This window comes from Rhea americana, unplaced genomic scaffold, assembly GCF_003343005.1.
Source record: "Rhea americana isolate MKP2758 unplaced genomic scaffold, rheAme1 scaffold_485, whole genome shotgun sequence".
Taxonomy (NCBI): domain Eukaryota; kingdom Metazoa; phylum Chordata; class Aves; order Rheiformes; family Rheidae; genus Rhea; species Rhea americana.
The window spans coordinates 185718-204575 of NW_028186629.1; the positions used below are offsets into that span (position 1 = coordinate 185718).

Below are 18858 nucleotides of genomic sequence, written 5' to 3' on the forward strand. Positions count from 1 at the left end.
AGGCAAAGAGGCGAGGCAACACTGTTCCTGAAGACAGGGAAGCAGCAGCCTTCTGCTGAAAGGGGGTCATCATAGTCATGGCTCTCCCCTCTTTCATCTCCCTCTTCAAAGAGAAAGCTCCTACAGGTCAGCAGAAAATTCAAGAATGACAGGCAGAGCAACAAAACAGCTACTGCTTCAAATATGGAGGAGAAGAATGAAAACACGGTATTCTTCTTTTGAAAATGATATTAAGTTCTCCTTCTTCCTTTTTTGCTCTTTTCTCACCTCAGTTTGTGAGCTACAGATTTCCTTCTCCTCCACTCTCCCTTTTTCTAAACTCAAGTGAATATCCAAAGCTGTGGAAACTATTCAATGCTAGAAGAACAGCAGCTAGCATGACAGGCAATACACATGAGGTAAAGCAGTAACAGCAACAGCAGGGTAACAACATAAACGATTTTTGTTGTCCTACAGTATTTCTCCCATCGATTGCTATAATATTTCAAATCTAGATATTTAAATTTGCTCTGACTTTTTTATTCGTTCCAATATTCAGTTGCACATATACAGGCATGATTCTTTTTCTTTTCATTTTTATTTTTTTCTTCTTTTTTTCCTGGTGCATGCAGTTCGATGGGTAATAGCAAGAAGGAGGTACTTATATAAATGTCATGCTCAGCAAGACAGTCTGCATGAAACTAAATCTATTCTTATCCTTGTGCATGAAACGTCTCAGTCATCTATCAGGAGGCCCTTGGGGAATTCTGACCCAGGGATTAGTTACTCAACAGCTTTGCAGAGCCCACCTGGGGTGTTGGTAGACAACAAGTTGAACATAGGCCAGCAATGCACCCTTGTGGCAAAGACCACCATTGGTATCCTGGGCGGCATTAAGTGGAGCATTGCCAGCAGGTCGAAGGAGATGATCTTCCCCTTGTGCTCAGCCCCGATGAGGTCACACCCAGAGTGCTATGTCTGGACGCCAGTGCTGTATCAGTGCTGGGCTCCCTGGTACAAGAGAGATGTGGACCTGCTGAAGCAAGTCCAGTGAAGGGCCCTGAAGATGATTAAGGAATGAGAGCAACTCTCATTCAAGGAGGGGCTGTGAGAGCTGGGCCTGTTCAGCCTGAAGAGGAGAAGGCTCAGGTGGATTCTAATCCATGTGAAATAATACCCGATGGAGGGGAAGGTGTCAAAAGGACAGGGTCAGACTCTCTTTGCTAGTGCACAGTGACAGGGCAATGGGCACCAACTGAAACACAGGAAATTCCACTTAATTGTAAGGACACACTTTAGTATGTGGGTGACTGAGTGCTGAAATAGGTTGTCGAGAGAGGTTGTGGAGTCAYTGTCCTTGGGTATATTCCAGATCTGAGTGGATGTAGTCCTTGACCATGTGTTCTGGCTGATTATGCTTGAGCAGAGGGTTGAGCCAGGTCCCTTTCAACCTGAACTATTCTGTGAAAATACTGCAGCCATAGGGGAAATGCAATTATATTAGAAAACTTCCTARTAAGGTTTTGGAGTCCAAATTGCAATTGCTTTCTTAAAAGAAGGTTATTTGGGGTTTTACTTTCTCAAATCTCTCTGAAGACTGTTTTTCATCCCCGTACTCTGCCCTCTTTTAAAGGTTTGGCCCTTCAACTCTTAGAACTCGCAATCTGAGTCTGTATCTCCTCTTTCAGTGCATTATAAATAATGTATATTTTACTATATACCAGAAAATAGGACCTGCAAATTTCTCTTGCAACCAAGAACATTATTAATAACGGGAACAGTAAACCTGAAAGGGTTACTGGAGCTAGAGTGTTTCAAAAGCCCCAGCAAAATAATAAAGAAATCAAAGCACAGGCCTATTGAGCACTTAGCAAATGTGTCAGCTTACTAAATAATCTTCAGTATCAGATGTAGCTGATATGGGAAAAAATAGAAAGAAATTCTAATTCATAGGGAAGTGAGGCTGCTGGGATCCAAAACTCAGAAAGAGTCATCTGCAGGGGGCCGAAGGAGAACTAATCTTTTCATTACAGAATCTAGTGTYTATTCAGACAACTCAATCCAAGCAACATAGGAACAATACAGAAGAACTGAGGAGAAGTGAAGGTATATTTTAGTTTATTTTTAATTTTTTAGATGAATAATACATAATAACATTCTATAAAAATACTCATGAAGCGGCAGAGGGTACCAGGGTACTGACCAGATCAGTAACCATATATCCAGCCTCTTGGGCTGATTATCACATATACTAAGCACAGSCAGCTGTTGTTGATGGCACATGGATTAGCGTGTGCTTGGCATAAGCTGAAGAGAAATATGATAAGAACAAATGTGGTCTCCAGCTTCTCTGGAGAATCTTGAGCACAAAATCATTCATTTCAGTGGAGATATGCCTGATACGGGGTCATGGCAGCCAAATATGGGGAGCAACCAGGCCATTTCAAAATGATACCTAGCATATGAATCAATAAGATCCTCTCCTTTGTCATGTTTTGCACATCTAGCCTGGCATGTGAACTACACTATTGTTTAAAACAACATCTAAAGGAAAACTACCTAAGTAATAGTGAGTAATAATTAACATAAAAAATCCACTTCCTGAAATGTTTGTACTCAAGAAATGAAAGATGACTTGTAGAAGGAGTTATTGAAAAGTGATATTATTTCTATTTTGTAGTAGAACCTGCATCATCCTAATGCATCATCCACAAGGGAATAAGAGCTGGTGTGAGTATGAATAGGAAATATTGTACAGTTACAGAAACACCTGTGCTAAATGTGCTTGTGCTGCTTCCCTAGGAATATCTAYATGCTCAGCGGTCCTGAACCTTTTCATATGTGTATTAAGCTGTAGTGTAAAAGCATATTGCAATAACGGAGGCTTTAAAAAAACCCTCATCAATGGCAAAAATATAAAACCTTGCTTCTACTTCAGTTTTTTTAATGCTGCCTGCAGTCATTAGCATGTTTTATTTCTCATGTCATAAAAAGACCTCTGTCYACATAAAGAGACATTTTCTTTCATCATAACAATCACAGCATCATGCCATGGTGAAAGGAAGATGGTCTTTAACATTCGCAAGGGCCTTATGTTCTCTTAATGTAAGCCAGTGTATCTGAACTAGTAAGCCAAAACGAGATGTTTTCAGCAACTGAGGATCTAGCTTTCTTATAGGGGTATTTGTTGAAAGCCAGTCCAAAACCTGTTGGAACAATGAGAATCTTGATCTTTCTTCTTTAGATAAAAGGGATGTTTGCTAGCTTCTGAAGAATTCCCTGTGAGAATGAGTAATACTGAAGAGCACTTACTGGAAGCCCCCAAGGAAAAAGTCTTTTGGTTAGGGGTCTGACATCTTCCAGACCCTCATGCATCATTGTAGAAACACAGATATTTTTGTCTCAAGTGATGCCTAGCACTAGCAATTMGCTCAGCACATCCTCACACACACAAAAAGTAGGTTGCAGATTTCTCTAGCTGTACAGACACAGCCTAATTGGATGCAAAATTAGTGCAAGGCGAAGTGTCTTTTATGGGTCACTGTGTGACCTAGACCGTATTATAAATATCCCATTGGCTATAAGTGTAGTTGTATTTAGCATTAGGGGTTGCTATAGAGATAGTCATTATTAAAGGCAAGGCTTCAATTCCTAAAACTGCTGAGCCGTATCTGTTCTGTCAAAGGACCCTCCTGAAATGTACAGAAAATGTAGAAATAGAAGTAGACTTGCTGTCATAACTGTACTACTAATCAATTTAACAGACCACAGGCATCTACATTCCATCCTTTGCCCTTCTTTCTCCTCCAAGATGCTGTACCTTGAGTGTTTTTATATACAGCCAGGACTCTTAAGCCCTTATTTTTTAATTTAATGAAAACATACATTATGAGAGAGCATTATCTGTATAGTCCTAACCACACAGTCAAACAAATTTGATAGCCAAAGGATCTTATCATTAAGGTCACTTCACTGGCAGAGAAGAATGTAATCTCTTATGATGGATACAGGGGTTTAAAAATGGAGGTGATGCAGGATTTTATGTAAGGAAAAGGCAGGAAAGTAGGATTTTCAAATGGCTCCATGCACGTCTACAATAGTTTTCAGTGTCATAGTGCATATGTCCGCTTTGGAGCGAGCGGTGATGCAGCTGTGGATTTGGTGGGGCCTCAGCCAGTACTGTTGGTGGCACCCATATCTAATCAACAGGGAGATTCTCCTGTATGCACTGCAGACTGAGAAAAAAACAAAGAATATAAAGCTGTCCTTATTAAGCTGTCCTGTGTCCATGAGGTTTTCCCTCTTTCTCATAGAATCACAGAATCAGTAAGGTTGGAAGGGACCTCTGGAGATCATCTAGTCCAAACTCCCTGCTCAAKCAGGGTCACCTATATCGTGTTAGACAGGGTTGCATCCAGGCAGGCTTTGAATATCTCCAGGGAAGGAGACTCCACAGCCTCTCTGGGCTACCTGTTCCAGTGCTCTGTCACCATCTCAGGAAAGGAGTTCTTCCTCATATTCAGGCGGAACTTCCTGTAGTTCAGTTTGTGCCATTGCCTCTTGTCCTGTCACATGGGACAACTGAAAAGAGTTTGTCCCCATCCCCTTGACACACTCCCTTCAGGTACTTATACACATTGATCAGATCCCCCCTCAGTCTTCTCTTCCCCACACTGAAGAGGCCCAGCTCTCGCAGCCGTTCCTCATAGGGCAGATGCTCCAGTCCTCTGATCATTCTCATAGCCCTACGCTGGACTCTCTTCAGTGGCTCCATGTCTCTCTTGTCCTGGGAAGCCCAGAACTGGACACAGCACTTGAGATGAAGCCTCCCCAGGGCTGAGGAGAGGGGCAGGATCACCTCCCTCGGCCTGCTGGCAATACAATGTACTCATTGGCCTTCTTGGCCACAAGGGCACCTTGTTGGCTCATGGTCAACTTGTCATCCACCAGCACTCCCAGGTCCTTCTCTGCAGGGCTGCTCTCCAGAAGGTCAGCCCCCAGCCTGTACTGGTGCCTACGGTTATTTYTCCCTGGGTRCAGGACTCKGCACTTGCSCTTGTGGAACCTYAGGAGGTTTCTCTCTGCCGAGCTCTCCAGCCTCTCCAGGTCTCTCTGAATGGCAGCACAGCCCTCTGGTGTATCAGCCACTCCTCCCAGCTTGGTAGCATCGGCAAACTTGGTGAGCAGCCACTCTGTCCCCTCATCCAGGTCATTGATGAAGAAGTGGAACAGGATGAGACCCAGTACYGAGCTCTGGGCARCTCCACTTGCCACAGRCCTCCARSTASRCTCYRCRCCACTGAKKASGRCCCTSTGAGCTCTGYCTTTCAGCCAGTTCTCAATCCACCTCACTGTCCACTCGTCTAACCCACACTTCCTGGGCTTCTCTAGGAGGATGTTAGCAGAGACAGGGTCAAAAGCCTTGCAGAAKTCMAGGTACACAATGTCCACTGCTCTCCCCTCATCTACCCAGCYAGTCATTCCATCAGAGAAGGCTCTCASAYTGGTGAAGGAGGATTTCCCCTTGGGGAATCCATGCTGACTACTCCCAATCACCTTCTTTTCCTCCATATGCTTGGAGATGACACCCAGAAGGAGCTCTTCCATCCCCTTTCCAGGGATGGAGGTGAGGCTGACTGGCCTGTAGTTGCCTGAGTCCTCCTTCTTGCCCTTCTTGAAGACTAGAGTGACATTGTCTTTCTTCCAGTTCTCAGGCACCTCTCCAGTTCTCCATGACTTTCAAAGAGGATGGAGAGAGGCCTGGCAACAACATCCGCCAGCTCCCTCAGTGCCCATGGGTGCATCCCATCCAGGCCTATGGATTTGTGGAAGTCAAGCTTGCCCAGAAGGTCTCTGATCCTATCCTCCTCAACAAAAGGAAAGTCTYCCWTTCTYCAGACTTTCTCTCTCATCTACAGGCTCTGGGATTCGGGAGGGCTGCCCTTAGTGGTGAAGACTGAAGCAAAGRMRGCATTCAGTAACTCTGCCTTCTCTGTATCCTTTGTCACCCGGGCCCCTACCCTATTCGGCAGTGGGCCCATGTTTTCCCCAGTCCTCCTCTTCCTACTGATATATCGATATATTTGAAGAAGCCCTTCCTGTTGTCCTTAACATTCCTTGCCAGTCTCAATTCCAGCTGAGCCTTAGCCTTCCTCACCACATCTCTACATACTCTGACTGCATTCCTATAATTCTTCCAAGTAGCCTGTCCCCTCTTCCATATTCTGTGTATTTTCTTCTTTTATCTGAGTTTGGCCAGGAGCTCCTTGCTCATCCATGCAGGTCTCCTCCCTCCTTTGCTGCACTTCTTACTCATAGGGATGCACCGCTCCTGAGCTTGGAGGAAGGGATGTTTGAACACTAGCCAGTTCTCCTGGACCCCCCTTCCTTTTAGAGCTTTAACCCATGAGATTCCTCCAAATAGGTCTCTGAAGAGCCCAAAGTGTACTCTTCTGAAGTCCAGGGTTGCAATCCTGCTTATTAACTTGCTTCTTTCCTGCAGGATCCTGAACTCCACCATCTCATGGTCACTGCAGCCAAGGCTGCTCCCAACCTTCACATCTCTAACCAGTTCCTTGCTGTTAATTAGGACAAGCTCCAGCAGGACAGCCTTCCTCATAGGCTCCTCCACCATTTGTGACAAGAAGTTGTCATCAATGCATTGCAGGAGCCTCCTGGACTGTTTGTGCCTTGTTCTGTAGTCCCTCCAGTAGACATCAGGGTGGTTGAAGTCCCCCCATGAGAACTAGGGCCTGTGATAGTGAGGTTACTTCCAGCTGCCTGTAGAAGGCCTCATCAACTTTGTCTTCCTGGTCAGGTGGCCTGTAGAAGACACCCACAGCACTGTCCCCTGTGTTAGCCTGCCTTTTGATCTTCACCCGTAAGCTCTTGGCTGCCTCCTCCTCCACCCCTATGTAGAGCTCACGATGTACCAGCTGCTCTCTCACACAAAGAGCAACTCCACCACCTTGCCTTCCTGGCCTGTCTTTCCTGAAAAGCACATAGCCATCCATGACAACCTTCCAGTCATGCGAGCTACCCCACCATGTCTCTGTGACTGCAATGAGATCATGGCCTGTGTCCACACACAGATCTCCAGTTCCTCCTGTTGATTCTGCATGTTGTGTGCATTTGTGCACAGGCACTTCAGAGAGGTAGTCATGCCTGCAGGTTTCCCAGGAAGGGAAACCATAGCCATGTCCCACATGCACATCTCTGGGTGCATGCACCCGTTAGAGGCCTCCCAAAACCTGAGTTGTCTCTATGGCTCTCCCCTTCCTACCTAGTTTAAAGCCCTCTTTACTAGGCTGGCCAACCTGTTGGCAAAGACACAGGTGCCCTGCTTGGTGAGGTGAATCCCATCTCTCCCCACCAATTGCTGATCTTCAAACAATGTCCCATGATCAAGGAAACTAAAACCCTATTGCCAACACCAGCATTGCAGGCAGATGTTAATTTGGAAAATTTGTCTACTCCTTCTCCCATCCCTCCCCCTAACTGGCAGGACTGATGAGAAGATCACCTGGGCTCCCAGACTATTGGCCACTATGCCCAAAGCCTGGAAGTCTTGCTTGATTGTTTCCTGTTTGCTCTCTGTATCATTAGCACCCAAATGAAAGAGCAGCAGAGGGTAGTAATCTGACAAGCAGACAAGCCTTGGCAGCCTTTCAATCACATCTCATATCCTCACCCTCGGCAGGCAGCAAACCTCTCTAGAGGAGGGGTCAGGTCGGCAGATAGGCGCCTCCATCCCCCGCAGCATGGAGTCACCGACTACAACCACTCGTCRCCTCTTCTGAGTGGCCATGCAAGGCACAGGGTCTGATGGCCCCGCTGCTTCCCTTGAGGACAGGTCCAGGTCCTCCTCATCCTGGAGGGTAATAAATTGGTTCTTTAACTGTACTGTGCTGTACTATTTCACTCTGCACAGAGCCTTGCAACAACTCCCCTGCTGCGGCRGATTGGGACTCCAGGAGCAATACGGTCTCCGAGAACACCTTGTCTACCTCCTGCTCACTTAGATGCTTCACCATCTACTGACTTCGTCCTGCAACTCCTTGACTTGATGACACAAATCACCAACAACAGCACACCTCTTGCAGGAGGGCGGACCATCAGTCCAGGCCTTCTGGAGAGGTTCCAAGCACTCCCTGCAGCCTGAGACCTGTAGGGCAGCATCTGCTGCAAGAGGCTCTCTCTGGGTTGGAGCTTCCAATGCAGCTGATGCAGCAGTTCCCACAGCCACTGGCAAATATGCTTTGTGGCGAGTTATAACCATGTTTGTGAAAGTGGGCACTACTAGGATTGGGAAAAAAAAGAAAGATGTCCTCTTACACCTAACTGCACTCCTCCTCCGCAAACTGCTGCCTCTGTTTGCTGCACTCTGGGAGCTGTGCTCCAGGCCTCGCTCTTATATAAACCTCTCCCTACTATTGACTCACAGGGTACTTGATCCACCCCAAACAAGGGCTGCGTACATCAAAAGCCCCAACTCCCTCTATTCAGGGACAACCTAGAGAGCTCTTTAGCAGCAGCTACACCCAGCTAGAGTGGGTAGTAATGCTGGAGCTTCTCCTAGGAGAGCTTAAGGCTTCCTGCAGTTCACTTGCCCAGCTCCCCTTGCCTCTTAGCAGAGTCACTCTCTAGTCCCCTCGTTCCACAAGGGTCAGCAGACCACAATGTCCCACAGGAGCCCCAGAAGTTCAAGGCAGAGCCGAAACAATGCTGCACAAACTGCTGCAGTTCACTATGAGTTGGGGCAGGTCACTTATTCTCTATGTATATAACTCAGTTTCTCGAATCTGAATGTCACTGTTATACCCCCAGGAGACATTGTGTCAAATATCGAAAGCTGCACAGATGTTCTGAAGTTACCCTGTAGATCATGGACATTGACAATTCTACCATGCTAACTCTGAARATTTGTCATTGGACCCTCAGGGTGACCACTGTAGCAACACTTTCGTTCATTTTAGAAAAGGTATTAAAACACAAATAATCTGAGTTCTACCACATCCCTCTCTCAGTAGCCAATGATGACTACTTCTATTTTTTGAGACTGTGGACAAAAAAGGAGTAACAGAATGAAAAAACTTTAAATAGCTGTCTGTATCAATATTAGATGCTGTTAGAAAGCATGCTGAAAAACATCAGCATCCCTGAAAAAATAAAAAAGCTGAAAATGGGTCATCACATTAGACAATCTGAATAGTAAGTCAAATGTTTATCTAGCATCAACTTTATGAAGTTTCCTGCTATCCAAAAGGATATCACTTTCCATGAGGATTCAGGACAGAACTGCAATTGAGATTTTCACTTTGCAACTAGGATAAACCAAGGGAACACTTGACTGGTTCATCTGCTATCACAGCAGTCTGGCCTGCCCTTACAGAAAATATATGCTGTAAAAGCACCTCTTTTTCTTCCTTCTCTTTCAAAGTATAAGTCAAATATGCAGCTTGTTACAAGGGATGGAGGGACAACATATTGCTGAGATAACAGGAAAACTATAATGGCTTTCCACTTACAGGAAACTATGATGAGGACAACACAGTTTATTTGACAGTTTTTCCACCTTCACATCTATTAGAAGAAAATTGTGGGAGGCAGAATGTGAACTGTAGGCACAAATAACCAATCCATAACTCGTTGAGCAAGTAAAGGCAGACAAGCTTTTTTTGTGGAAGGTTTAAAAGACAATAAACTACATCTCATATTGCTCTATGACCTCTTTACTTTGATACATTGGAGAGTAGACTTGGGAGGAAGCTTGCGGAAAAGGCAATGGGAAGACAATTTCTGATCCCATCATTTGTGAGATTTTTTACCTTGTTTTAACTTCCAGGTCAAAGTCTGTGCCATAAGTTTGTTTTACATGTGCTTATGTTCCCGTGTATATATGCTTTAGGTTTCTAAGGCTCCACCAAACTTGACTCCCCAAACTTTCCCATGCCCTGTGCCCAGATGTGTTCTATGATCACTTTACTTTCTGTATTTTCTGTATGGAGTACTAACCTCTGGCGTAGATGCACATCACTGATGAGAATTAAAATATACACAATCCTGCAGCAATCTGGGAGCTGGAGCAGAGATATATCAGGTGAAGTTCTCCTTTCCTGCCCAGAAAGTAGAGTTCTGACAATGAAGGCTCTGACCATATGTTTGATCTGCAGGGACCTACTATAGTTCCACTTTTAGAAATGTCAGCCTATTAAAGTATACAACAGACATTCAGGAGAAGTTCATTTCAATTTGCAAGATAATAAAATCTGAGAAGTTAAGGACAAACTTTTCTAAAAGAAGAATGTGCAGTAGGGATCTTGAGAGTCTAAAGAAAGCAGACTGACTTTGAAAACATGCTGTCATTGCAGCTGCTGCATATTGAATTTATACCTGTGATGAAGATGTGGCTTTGCATACCAAATCTTTGACACATTTTTGGTCCTAATTAGACCTCAGAATAATCCAAGGTTTTCCCTTGAGAACTTAGGAGCTACATCCTCTTTCTGCTGGAGTGGCAGACTCAGCCAAATCTGTGAGAAAGTTCTTCATCCCAACAGTACTCCTTTGAGATTCAAGACAGGCATCCCATCTGTAAAGAATCCTTGTGGCAGATACCATGGTGAGGAACACCCTCACAATGACAAAAATACAAAAATACAGATTTAAAATGTTGAGACTCATGTCAAATAATAGCTATTCTGGAGAAGGAAACCAAATGATAGAAATATTTTCCATTTAGCCCTAGAAGAAGATCGATCATAGGGCTAATATTCTCCTTTTCATTATTAAAAAAAGTAATGTGAGAAGGATTGGAAGAGATATTTGGTATCTTTGCTATAGTTTGACCTGACTTACTGATGCTGAAAATCTCTTGGCAAAATTTTATGGCTGACAACAGATAAGAGATTAAACAAGATAACCATAATGAACCCTTCTGGTGCTCAGCTATACTATCTTATTTTAAAAATGTATACAATGCTGTTGATTTCAGCAGCTAGCGCACGAATATGATACACATGCAAAAATTCTTTGCTGCATTATAGTCTGCATTCAAACACACTGTTGAAGTCAGGTTCAATCATTTCCAGCTCCAAAATCCCGTATGGTTTCAAATTCAAACTAAAATAATTTATAGCAGAATAATAATATGAAAGATGGGAAGCAAAGACATTTCAAAGTGCAGCTGTCACATACACATATCATAGTCATTGGTATTGGCTTGATAGACCTTTCTGAATACACTACAGTTAGGAGAAAAAAAAAAAGTAATACTTTTGTAAACCCTTAGGAGAAGTACCAAAGTTATGATATCTTACAGCAGGAACAGAATCATGTAGCTGAGGTAGAAATATTGTTCTGCAGCTGTTTGGTTATGGATAGCATCTCTGCTATGCACAAGGACATTTCTTGTCCTTAATATATTTTTTTTGCAAGCTACAGTTAGATTAATTTCAGTTTACAAACATGGTATGTGTTATTATAATGAATACCACAATCATGCTGAAGATGACATTTTATTGCAGCAGATATTCTGTTTTGAACAGTGAGCAGTTCTTACATCATGACTAACTCTCCAGACTTTTAGAAATACAGTCTCTATAAGCAATAATTGTCTTCCTCATTCTTTATTATCCCAGTCTCTATTATTATCCCTATCCCTATTACTCTGTTATCCATCTGTCTGTTTTTGAAATGTAAGTTTTAAACCCATTCACACTCCCACAGATGAGAGCTGAAGCAGTGGAATGTCAAGGGAACTGCTGCCCTCGGCATATCGGATCAAATATGATATTGAGAACCCCCACTCTCTTAGGAGCAGGTATTCTCCCTTATGGTATAACATTTTTGAGACAGTACACCATACAAATATACAATTTTATTTCATATTCTTATACCAGTTATTATTAAAATCCACAAGTTCTCAAAACGAGACAAAACAAGGAAATCTCATCCTTAGGAAGGCATACTCTTTCAGAGCAAAGCTCTTTCTGAGCTCAGTGTGGCAAGATCAGAGTTTAAACAGTAGACTATTAGGACACTAGATTTAAAGGTACTTAGGCAAGTGAAAAATGCAAAGGGGCACGTAATTTCTACTGAAAGTCCACTGACCTAATTTTATTAGTCATTGAATATGCATTGAGTATTTCTGTTTGGCCAAAGAGTATAAGAATAAATAGATCAAATACAAGCAACACAGATGGATTTCTTTTTTATTCTTTTTTCTTTCTTGAGACTCCTAAGAAAGATATGTTAATTTTTGGCCATCTCTTTTGTAACAATATATTTTCCCAAGTTCACAGCAATAGCCCCTTGTGTCTTAGGAAAGCTGTTTTCTTTAGGATCCAACATACAGTAAGTGTCTTTAAAATGCAAATATTTCTGAAATCTTATACACTAAAACTCTGATAAATGTGAACTGAATTTTGAGTCTATTTTCTAAGCAGATTTCATTTGATAATCCAAAATTATGACATAAACAAGCATTCACTTAGCACAATTTTACACAGCAGAACTATCCTAGTTCAACATTGGGCTCATTTAAAACATCTATTTCTGTGAAAGTATTAGCTGCCTGTTTGAAAGTATGGCTCAGAGACTTACCAACAGAGGGCAAGAAAAGCTTATTATATGCTCTCTGCCAATCTAAGACATTACTATTTCCTCAAGGCATATGTCAGTATCATGAGGCCAACATCACCTTTCAGTTCCTGTGCATTGGTCCAGTCATTCAGACTAATGAACTTGTCTTGCTGAGTATTATGATGCTTTTGCTTGTGGAAAATAATCTAGTTATTAATTGCACATATGCTGAGTGATATTATGTTAAAACATTGCATGCACAAATATGTTCAATGATATTAAATGAATCTATTTTATGTAATACTGATTCTCCAGGGCTTGTCATCTTTAATTATACAAAGTTTAGCGCAGGGTAGCAGATGCCACTGTCTTTTTTTTTAAATCAGATCATAAATTAAAAATTTCAGGGACACTATTAATTTCATAGGAAATATTTATTTTAATGAAATAAATAAAAAAATAAATAAAAGACAAATTTGAGGGGTTTAAAGGTGTCATTTGAGTTGCACCAAATTTGGCATTTTTTTCAGACTGCAGCCATGGAAGAAATGCTTCTAGTTTTGTTTATGAGTATTCCAAAAATTATTCACAACAGATCATGTATGTGCTTCCTTTTTCCTCCTCCCTCTCTAATGTTATCTTACTTGCTTCTTCTTTTTGCTTTGCATGGAGCTTTTCGATATCACAGTTTGCATTCATGCATCTTCTTTTGCCCCAAATCTGACTACTTATTAACATCAACAGTGGGACTGTAGACTCAGTAGAGCACCTTCTTTGTAAGGTGACAAACACTTTCTTCTCCATCTTCCCTGCAGCCTTTATGCCCAATACATTTATGCAATCCTGGCTGCTCACATTGTGCTAGTAGTCATACCAACACCATATGTAGCATTGAGGCCAGAAGAGTTTTCATTCAGGAATGCAAAGTCTTGGTTGTGATATATGAAAAATAGTGTGCTAGTGCTTACAGCCTAGTTGAATAGTGATCTGTTATTCCTTTAGGGTTTAATCTTACAAGATATTTAATATTCCTGCCTTATCAATTGCTAAATACATCACAGCAACATGATTCAACTTTGTTTTCATATCTACAAGAAACTGTTATCACTACCCAGTCTGATGTACTTGTAATCCATGTCACAGCTGTGGAATATTTACCTCTGATATTCCTTCTGAATCACAGATAGGTAGGTAATACTGAAGTTTGTATTCAAGTCCAGTTAAAGGAAAACTTGAAATGAATCTGTTTATACCTATACTCCCACCTGATACTGGAAAAACACATTTGTGAATAATAGCTTGTATGGAAGCAAGAGGTTTTTTTTCTGGAAAATACTAACTCTTTTGAGTAAGTATGCATTTTACCCAATACACAGCATGGTGAAGATTCGTGGCCTTCCCCAGCCTGCATAATTAGATATAACCTCAGTTTGAAAGAGACAGTGCTTTTAATGCTCTTAACCTTGTCTGTGTTGTCTGGAGACTTGTGGTTAAGCTGCTCTGTTAGAACACATTCTGATTTTTATCTTGTATTAGTGATAAGAGTATAGTGACTTTAATGATATATATTATTCTGTCAGTGGTGCAGTTTCTCAAAACACTCCTGACCCTTGTCTGCTAGCTGATGGCTAAAAATTTCAGCATTAGGTAATRGGCTGTATGTGCCTGACCAATAAAGCCCTACAATGGAAGAAGGCTCAGAGGAGATGGGCAAGGGCCATGTGCTCACAAAGCCTGGGGAATAATTTAGGTTGTGACTGACAACAGCTGTTGCAATGAAAGCTGAATTTATCTTAACACAAATGAGATCAGAGGGTGGCTTTTGTTTTAGATAAGGAGATATGTCAGTTGAATGGATCAAGTGGTGGTGTAAATGTTTCTCCCTGAGTTCATTAAAAGAGTGTGAAGGTCTCACTGAATTAACAAGGCCAGGATGGTGGGGAGAGCATAGATGTGGCTCAACCCAGTTGAGAATGTAWATATTGAAGAACTAGTAAAAGAATGTTGAAGACAGCAATGAGCTTAAGCTGGTTTCAATGCACATATTTCTTACTAGTAAGAGAGCACACTCAGCATTGTGACAGTGAGCGTCTTCTAGAGACTGGTGATGGGAATCATACTTGTATATTGTGATTGAACTGTATATTACAATTGCTTACCTTTGTATTGTGATTTCAGTAAATTGCTGTATCACTCTGCTAAATCAAAAATTGTAACATCAAATATCTTCAAGTAAGTAAATTTTGATGTTAAATATTACATTCTTCATCTGTGGAATACCTAAGAGAATCTGACCAGAGAATATTGGACTATGACACCATATGGGACTAAGAYAGTTCTCAAAAGAAGCACTCCTCAGCCCCAGCAGTAAAATCTTTTCTTTCCACCACTAATTCTGTCCAAAGAGGCTTTGTGTGTCCGGAAGTGGCTACTTAGGCTAGCATAGCAACACACTGCTGTTTCATCTTTCGATCATTTATGTCTTTACTGGGCAGAAGTCCACATTAAGATACAATTTTTCATTATACTCCACTTGGCCAAGGGTTCTAGCACCTCTGGGGCTTCAAAGTTCCAAGGCAGAAAGCCAGGGATTCTCTGCAAGACTGGGAGACCACTGGAGATAACAGAAAAGAAATGCAAGTAAGACTTTCTATAGTCCACAGAGGGTTAAAAGTAGATGAGGAAATAAAAAAATACAGACCTACTTCCCTCTCTCCACAAAAGTTAAGCAATGACCTAGTGATTAATAAAGGCCTAAGTCACAGGAGGTGAAAAATAGAGTGTTCTTACTGTTCCAGCAGAAATGCTCCATTTCACAACTGAAATACTGCAGATAGGGAAGATGGCAATAGTAGATTTGGAATTCAGCAGTTACCAAGGGTAGATTGATCTTATTCCATAAGTGACAGTGAAAAAAAAAGCTTTTTTGACAGCACTGGTGCCTACTAGGGATTTATAAACTATAATACCTCCTTGCCAGATAGTTTCTTCCCCAAACTTCACCAAAATGAGTGAGGTAATAAAGTATGAGGAAATTTCATGCATGAGGATCCTGGCTACTGAGACGAAACATATGGGAAATAAACTAGATCTCCTAGGACATTTTTTCACCCATTTTCTAATATTTTTATTTCAGTTTCCCCAATTCTATCACTTACTAGGGAAATATTTTTCAGAAAGAAGAGGTCATTTTTTGTTTCTCTCATTAACAACATGCACAGGGGTGAACTGGCTAAAATAATTTCAAAATTAGCCTTGGCAGAAGGGCAAATGAGGGTGCTGGAATTGATTGGAGATGCTTCTCCATGACAAAACGAGGTCTTATGTCTTCACCTGGCTCAGCCATCCCTGTTCCAGAGTCCACTAGGCAACAGCAACTTCAGGGCTCTTTTGTGTTTCTGTATGATAAATAATGTTAACAAATCCCAGGTCTGGAACATGCCAGGATAAAACATATTGCCTTTATTTTCCCTCGTACTTTGTACCTAGTACATGTCAGTTGGTTCAGAGGTGCTAGATGATGAATTATAAAAGGTAAGAGAAAGAACATGCACTCTTCTCATAAATTTCTGTGGAGTGGCTGTACACCTTCCTGAGGATCTCATGTCTAGGGGGATGAACTAATGCAGCAGCTCTCCGCAATGTCTAGCTTTCTCCTGTGGGTCTGTTTGGGGCATATCTTATTACCTGTAAGTCCACGAACTACTTTTTTTTTTTTTTTTTTTTTTTTTTTTTTTTTTTTTTTTGTGAAGGAATTTCCAAAGGGCAAGCACCAAATAGGTACTATGGGCTGCTGTAAGGCTATTTGTCCTTTTAATTATGCCAGGTCATGCTACCACAAGACTGTCATCCTCCCTAACTGCCTACAACCACTGAAAAAATAGGGATTCCTCATTTTCTACATTTAATGCAAACTAGGCTCTATCTTTTGCAGAATTCTTCCACACCCCTGAATTTCAAGATAAAAAGCCAACAGTGTACAGCCAGAGGTCAAGCCTCTGATTTTCTGTGCTGTAAATTAGTATATTTATCTTTCTCACTCAGGAAGGCAGCAAGCAGAAATATACGTTTAAGTAAAGAGACTAGCATGCTCTGTTCCTTAGGAACAGTAGCTAGGGACAGGGAAGACAGCCGCTGGAGGAGACCACTGACCTAGATTAGTTGTAATGATAAATGGTAATATCTTCTTTTCCTCCCAAAACTTTACAAGCACCAGTCTGAGCTCAAAGCTCACTCGCTAAGCTATTAAAAATAGCAAAGGCCAATTATCCCAAGACCTCCACTGTTCCATGGTTAAGGCATTTTGATGAGAGTGGGTTGTAGCCTTAAGCAATAAAATTCTTGATCTGTGAGTAGCTACCTAAGTCTTCAGAAGCAAGATTTTTATGTAAGATTTTCATGAAGGTAAACAAGTATGTGGAGTCTTGGACTGCTATTGTTAAAGCATTAATGAGCCCCAGCATTCATTTAAGAGAGAAAAAGAAAGATAATTAAGCTGTTACCAGCCCTGTTTTTTACCGTGTTGGAGGACACTGTACTCCTGATCCAGTTCTTTAATCTGAAAAGGGAGTTTTCTGTAATGTAGCTGCTGACTGATACAACTCTCTTCATCTCAGAGTCATGCTTTTCCAGCAACCACAGAGCAAAATCAAGCTAGTAATCAGGAACAGTGGGAGAATTGAACTGGATCTCCTAAAGAAGCAGAGAAAGGGGGCATCTTGGTGGGTGTGATGAAGGTCCTGAGAGAAGGCATATCATTTCAGGTGGTGATTTGGGGGCTGGCACTTCATGTTGAAGAGTTGATGTGAATCCGATATGGATGATGGGAATTCAGTTTGCCTTGGCTGGCATCCATGAAGATACTGTGGGTACAGAATTTCAAAGTGAATGCAAGACTTTTTTAATTATTCTTTTCTTAATATCCTTAAACTTAGTGTAACTGAAGCAATGCATGAGAGAGAAGGAYGGACAGAGAGAGAATTAACTTACAGTCTGGGTGTGATTTTGCCAGTTTGCATCAGATTGTAGCAGTTTATTCTGGATTTATTCTTTTTATGTGTGAGCATAGCACAGATTTCCCTCTGCAAATGAACAGTTCTTTAGTGGATCATTCCTGAAAAGAAAAAGCAAGAAAAATGCATTAAAACAGCACAATATACAACAACAACCATGACTAGTTCCCACACTTTAAAACATTATGGAGACAGTTTACTTTAGGAGAATAAACAAAGCCTTTCTGCTTATATGAGAAACTGTACCAAGCTTTGCTGACCTTGTGCTCAATACAGCCTTGGGCGTTGTCATAATAAAGTAGGAAGCTAATTTATGCTTTGTGGAACAATGCAGGAAATAACAAAAATCAAAACACAAGCTCTGAACTTCTCTGCGGAAACACAGCACCAATATTGCTTTAACTAAATTCTACCTACTGCACATGGGCATTCTTCAGGGAGTATATGTATGAAGTTTAATTGTTTTCCTATGAGATCATTCATTAATAAGTATTGATTAGTAGGCTAGCTGAAACCCAGGTATTTCTTTCAGGTTTTTGTCCTCTTTACATATGTGCAGTTGTCCACAATATTCTTTTCCTCTGGTGCTTTGTGGCAATGAATCAGTCTTCTGTCTGCAAGAAAACTCTCCTTGTGTTAGATGAATTTTGTCTGCATCACGGTGCAAACAGAAGCCAGTCATACGTCTGCATGACATTGGATGATTCCTCAGTGTGCCAATAGGGCCATTTCAGCCAGAAATCACACATTAGAATTAACCACAAAGACACACTAAGCATGTGAAAATACTTCGAATTTATAAAGTCCAGTCATACTTCCATACCTCTGTGTTCCCTAGGAAGAGTTCCAGGCTATGAATGCTTCCAGACTCAACATTATCCTTCTGTCTATAGCTGTGGATTTGTGTAGTGCAATGCATAGCCCACTTGGTCAATGTCAAGTTCGGAGGAATCACAATACAGGAAGCCTGGAGTGAATTGCAGATCTGGTCCCCCATTTTGTATTTGAAGCTTTCAAGAAAAGTAGAAGAGAAAAAAAGGAGTGTGAGGGGAAATGGCAGCTAGGGAAAGTATGAAAGAAATGTGTGCATGGAAAGGAAATCAAAACAAAGGAAAAGACTCCAACCGTGCAAAGAGGAAGGGCAAGGAAAAGAAAAGCCTGTAGTGAGAGGAACCAGTGAYAGAAAGAGATCCAGCTGTTCTGAAGGGATGATGAGAGTAGACAAACACAAACTGGGGAAGGGAAAGAAGCATTCGTGCATTTTCCTGAAATCATACCAGTTCTC

General features: G+C 41.6%; 1 protein-coding gene across 1 annotated transcript in view; it reads right to left on the reverse strand.

The window, feature by feature from the left end:
- C9orf72 (C9orf72-SMCR8 complex subunit) overlaps positions 1-17100 on the reverse strand; it is a 79895-nt gene extending 62795 nt beyond the window's left edge. Inside the window, exon 1 of the mRNA XM_085317030.1 lies at positions 17080-17100. The gene's annotated coding sequence lies outside the window, so the exon portion shown is untranslated. The remainder of the gene's footprint in view (positions 1-17079) is intronic.
- Positions 17101-18858: the final 1758 nt, after the last annotated feature.